This window comes from Pteropus alecto, unplaced genomic scaffold (genome assembly GCF_000325575.1).
Source record: "Pteropus alecto unplaced genomic scaffold, ASM32557v1 scaffold177, whole genome shotgun sequence".
Lineage (NCBI taxonomy): Eukaryota > Metazoa > Chordata > Mammalia > Chiroptera > Pteropodidae > Pteropus > Pteropus alecto.
Genome location: NW_006442207.1, coordinates 1,810,434 through 1,816,096, shown reverse-complemented (window position 1 = coordinate 1,816,096; position 5,663 = coordinate 1,810,434). Strand labels below are relative to the sequence as shown.

At 48.6% G+C, this 5,663-nt stretch overlaps 1 long non-coding RNA gene across 4 annotated transcripts in view; it reads right to left on the bottom strand.

The window, feature by feature from the left end:
- Positions 1 to 3,435: 3,435 nt before the first annotated feature.
- LOC107196332 overlaps positions 3,436 to 5,663 on the bottom strand; it is a 28,767-nt gene continuing 26,539 nt past the window's right edge. For 3 of the 4 annotated variants that reach the window (XR_003042846.1, XR_003042847.1, XR_001517733.2), the window contains 2 exons: positions 4,865 to 5,055; positions 3,436 to 4,496 (listed from right to left, as the gene is read on the bottom strand). This is a non-coding gene — a long non-coding RNA (uncharacterized LOC107196332). The remainder of the gene's footprint in view (positions 4,497 to 4,864; positions 5,056 to 5,663) is intronic. The other variant, XR_001517735.2, reaches the window with a different exon arrangement.

Sequence of the window (5,663 nt, the reverse complement as noted above, 5' to 3'; positions counted from 1 at the left end):
CATTGAGTGCTGGTGCCAGGCTCCACTTTGCATGCATTAGCTCACTACACTGTCACAGCGACCCCTCCCTGAGGAGGCACAATTACCATCTCTGCTTTCCAGACAGGGAGACCATCCCATTCCCAGCTCCGGCCTCTGCTCAAAATTCTTCTCACTTTTTTTCAGACGGTATTTGGCTTTCTCAGTCGTCCCTGCGTAAATCGAGTGGACAGAGGCCACATCTTGCATTTGTCTCGTAGTGGGTAATCTTGGAAGGGGTCATCCACATTGGCTGTGCTTTGTGCCCTGCGGGTTTCGGTTCAGTGTCGACGGAGAAAGACTCTCTGTTGGGGCTTATTTCTAGTCTCAGGGAGAGCTGGCCTCCTCTGCCCTTGGCTGTTTCTAAGTTGCATGGCTCAATCCTATAAGCAATGGCCCGTAGACCACTGTCAATTCCTGGTGGGTGGGAACAGCCCTTGAAACAGATCCTTGGGAACGCAAAGAAAACGGCGGTCAAGGGGAATCATAAAACCACACAAGATCTGATGAACCCAAGAGGACTTTGGATATCCAATGTCGGGAGCGGCAAACGATGTCAAGGAAATGTGCCACCGCTCTGCTTCCTGGGCTCGAAGCAGACATTACCGACTGGTCCCAGTTTGCTCGATCCTGCTAACCCTCAAGATCCTTCTCAACACCTCCCTCCAGGCAGCCTCTACCAAGGGATTGGAATTAGGGCATGAGTCGAAAGCTGTTTGCAGATCCTTCCAGCTCAATGTTCCGCTTTGAAGCAGGAGAAACAAGCCCAGAGAGAAGTCAGCTGCAAAGCCAGTTAGGAGGCCAGTTCTGAGCGCGGTCCTCTGGCCTCCCTCTCTGGTACCCTTTGTATCCACACCAGGGGGGCTGGTAGAGGCCAAGGTTCAGTGGGCCATAAACCTCTGCCTTTTGCTGGGTCTCTGCTCTCACCCCACCCCCCACTCCCACAGAATACCACTGGAGCTGCTCTGTGGACAGGATAAAAGGCATCCTCTAAAGAGCGGCAGAAGATTGAAATCTCTTTGTTACTTTAAAATAATTAACTCCTAAACTGGGACAGAGTGGGGCAGAACGAACCCATGACATTTGACAACCCAGGGCCTAAGATTCTAGGAAGAAGTGGAAGGTTTCACTTTGGAAACAGTGGGATCGGCAGACGCTCCCCACTCCAGACTCTCCCTTCTCGGTCTCGCTTGCTGGACCACAGGAAATGACTAGATCAAAGGCAACCAGGATTCGACAGGCTGAAGATACGAGTGCTGGTCTAGAGTGGCTGCAGGCTGTCACCCTGTCCTCAGACTTTTCAGCTAGGCGAATTTCTCTGTGGGAGAATAATAGGGTTTGGGGGAAGGAGGGGGGGGTCTCCAAGTTCAGAAGCCCCCTCCAGAGCCCCTTTTCTGCTGGTCCTTCTTAGGATCCGATCTTAAATGTCTTTCAGGTTCACCATCCAGTCAGTGGAATTTGTCTGATGGGTAGAAACAAACTTTTCCTCAGAAGAAATGACATTGAGGACCAGGGCTAGTTCGGAGAATCAGAGAGTGAGTCTGAAATATCACATATTTTGAAAGGAGGCTGTCATGGCACATTGAGTCCTGAGAGTCTTGTCACCATCCCATTTAGCAAGGCTGCCTGTCAGGTCTTTGGTGGACCCGCCTGAAGAATTAATAAGAGTTGGGTATAACTTGCATCTCAGCTATTGGGTTGCTCCTGGGTGTTTCTGCAGTTTTTGAGAAGGCTTGGAAACACTTTGTTTAAACATGCCTTCTACAACTCTGTTTACACTATGAATTTGTAATTCATAGTGAAGAAAAGTTTGCTAAACCGAATCATACTCTCTAGCCCGGCACAGCCTCTCGAAAAGATCACAAATATTGAATTAGCGAGGTCCCAAATAATGACTATTTTACAGGCCCAAATGACACCCTTTGAAGGGGTTTGTTGACCAAATATCATTTGCCGAATAAGGTGTTTGTATTGAGGAAGTGGCTTTCCAGAACGTTCCTGACTGAGGGGGTGATTGAACAGGCTGGAGAAGGAGCCAAGTTTGGGCGGGGGGTGAAGTGGGGGCGGGGGGTTCTCTGTGTGCCATTTTGGATTCTACTTAGGGATAAATGAGTGGGCTGAAGTATGTTTGACTTGCCCGTGAAGACCCTGATGAAAGGAGGGGTCCTGTGCCCCTGGGAATTACACACTCAGCGGCCAAGCAAGTATTCACGAGCTGCGTGACCTGGGGCAAATCAGATCATCACCCTGTGCTTCGGTTTTCTTCCCTGTGAAACAGAGGCAATAATAATAACAGCTACCTCGTAAGGGTGTCGTGAGAATTAAGAGAGGGAAAGCACTTAGAACAGGGACTGGCATATGGTATCAGGAAAACATAATCTCTCAAACTGATGAATGGATAAACAAAATGTGGTCTATCCATACGATGGAATATTATTCACTCCTAAAAAGAAATGCAGTATTGATACATGCCACCATGTGGGTGAACCTGGGAAACATTATGCTAAGTGAAAGAAGCCAGACAGAGAAGTACACATGTTGTCTCGTTCCATTTATACGAAAGGTCTCGAATAAGCAAATCTGTAGAGATAGAAAGTAGATTAATACATAATTGCTTGGGGCTGGTGGAAGGATAGAGGGAGAGAGAGTTGGGCATTAAAAGGATACAGGGTTTTTTTCCTGAGGCAATGAAAATGTTCTAAAATCGATGTGGCGATGACTGAATATACTAGAAACCATTCAATTGTAGGCTTCACGTGGATGAATTATGTGGTATGTGAATTATATCTCAGTAAAGCTGCTAAAGAAATCTTATATTTTTAAGTGAGTGTGGTTATGACAAAGGATGATGGAACTGTGACAACTGGGGAGTGCTTGCCCCACCAAGATATTCAGATTTAAAAAGAAAAAAAAAAGCATGCCTGTGGGCCAGACTCACCTCAGTTTCCCCAACTGCTAGAAGGGATAGAAGCTCCTTTCTCAAAGGGCTGTAGAAGGAAAAATGACATGATTCATGAACCGCAGTTAGCCCAGTACCTGGCACAGTCTACACACTCAGGAAGCGGCAGTGGGCATTGGGATACTATGTCGGACGGACAGTGACAAATATCCCCAACCCACCTTCCTATGTTCATCCGTGATCATGATATGCCCTTCGCCCATTTTCCTCTTAGATCACCTCTTGTCGTACCGATTTGTAGATACCTTTACCCTGCACGCTCCCTTCCCCAGATTCCTCTGCTGTCGGAGCAGCTGAATTTTGGGGGGCATAGCAAGACCACCACTCTTTCTCTCTGTTTTCCCCAGAAAAGTACAGGCTTCCCAAGTATGAGTGGCCTCTGTCCGGGCCTCCCTCAGACAGTACCTCTATGCAGGTTAGAAAAAGGAGCCTCTTCCCCGAGGCGCTATCTGCTGGAAAAGTGTTATAATATACTGATTTTATTAGAATAGATACTTTATTGCAGTCCAGAGCAATGGAATAAACATACAAATCTACAATGTTTAAGATGTGATTAGCTCCTTCGGAGGGGGCGCCCTGCCCAACTGTAGGGGGTCACCCTGCTCCTAACTTCTGAACCACCTCTAGTACACAGTCCCCAGCTGCATCCTCTGGCTAAAGCGTGGTGTGAGTAATGAGGCTCCACTCCTGGCCGCTCCCCGCCATGTTGCTTGCTGGTAGACCTCAGACTTGTTACAATATCTTTCTTGGCCTCCATGACATCTGCTCTTTCTTCCTTCTAAATTGGGCTTAAAGGAGATATTGCTCGTGGGAATCCTTTGAAGAGTCTTAAGGTACTTCGCAGACGTGTTTTTAATACTTTGGAAGCACAGTAAAGTCATTAGGATCTAAAAGCGTTCACCAAATGTCCTTTACGGGCTGGAGGTCCTGAGCTCCTTCAGCTAGCAGCCAGGAGTGCTCCACGCGCAGGCCGTGGCTGCCCTTAGGGGGGTGCCCCAAGGGGCACATCCAGGATTTCTTGGCATCAGTGATGGTGCATATTGTGCCATTAGAACTGGCTTTGCACAGTCACAGTGAGGCTTCTGTGCCCAACCAAGTTTCTGTACTCCATGTGTTTGGGGGGCCAGACACCAAGGCAACACAACAGAAGTGGTCCTAGGTGACCTTGGCACTGAGCCTGGTCTGGAGGTCTCTGCAGTGGCCTTCAGTGGTGAGAGGGGAGAGAGACAAAGGCTTGGTGATCTCTCTGGCACCAGCACCCCTGGCAAGAGTGAGGATGTACAATCCAGAAGCCCCAGGGCTCCAGGTTGACCGAGATTGTCTGTGGATTCCTGAGCATTTTTGCAACTTCTAAGAGTCTCATGGAATGGTGTAGTGACTCCCAACAAGGTCACTTGCGCTGACTGACACTCCACATTCCTTTGTGGTGATCTGGAATGACATCAGTGGCACATGGTGACGTCAGTTCTCTCGTGGTGGTCAGAAGCTGTCCAAATGGCAGGGCTGTAGCTAGAACTGACTGTTTAAAATAGGAAAGTGAATTAGTACATAATAAAAGTATTTGCTTGGTAGACAAACAACTTTGAAAATGTCGAACCATCGGGAGGAACAAAATAATTGAAAGCGTTCTGGTGGGGGAGGAAAGCTCTTATTTTCTTTAATGAATACCTTCGAACAGCACTTGTGTGTCAGACAGTGCTTTTGGGGTGGGGACAGTGATGCACCAGAAGAGAAGGTCCCTACTCCCCTGGGGCTGACGTGCTCATGCGGGAGACAGACGGTAAATAGGGAAACAAAAGCGATCTTCCTTGGGTGCTTAATGAATGGGAGTTATTAATTTAACTGTCTACGATAGGGAATTGGTTTGATATATTTTAATACACCCACACTTTGGATTACTCGTAGCCAATATAAACACGGTTTTTGAAGAATATCTCATGACACAGAAAAGGGTTCACGAGTCACTTATTCATTCAGCAAACATCAGTTGACCATCTTGCTCAGTCCTGGCTCTGGAAACAGCAGGGAGCAGCAGAGGCGAGCTTGGACAGGCTCCCTGCTACTCTGGAACTTTGATCCTATTCAGAGAGAGAGTTAATAAGCAAGTGGAAAAATACCCAAACAGGAAACGGTCAGACGGAGACCACAAACAGGGTGACACTGTAGAGACTGCCTGGGAGAAGGGAGGAGGGGGCTGCCGTGGCCTGAATGGTCAGGGAGGGCCTCTCGGAGGAGGTGTCCCGGAAATCAGAACGAGGCAAGAGGTGGCCAGAAAGCAAAGATGAGGACAGTGTGTGGAAACTTTAGGACCAGCAAGCCTTTCCTTAATGCCACAGATGGGGGAACCGAGGCGACATGGCTTATTTTGGAAGTCGCCGGGCAAGCCAGGATAGAACCTTGGGCCTGGGCTCCCTGGACAGTGCTCTTCCCACGCACGTGCCACGCTGGCTCTCGGTCAATGTCCCTTCTGAGCGCTTTTATGGACCTAGGGCCATACTAAAGATGTGTCTCTCCATTAGGCAGGTCTCAAAGATTCCTGAAAGTCCTACAAGGTGCTTGGTGCTGGGCCCAGAGCCACGAAGAGTATACCAGACCAAGCCACGCGTTCTCCATGCCCACGCAGGAGGCTTAAAGCAACACCACAGAGAGCACGGAGGTGGGCACAGCATCCCAAGACGTTGCCAGC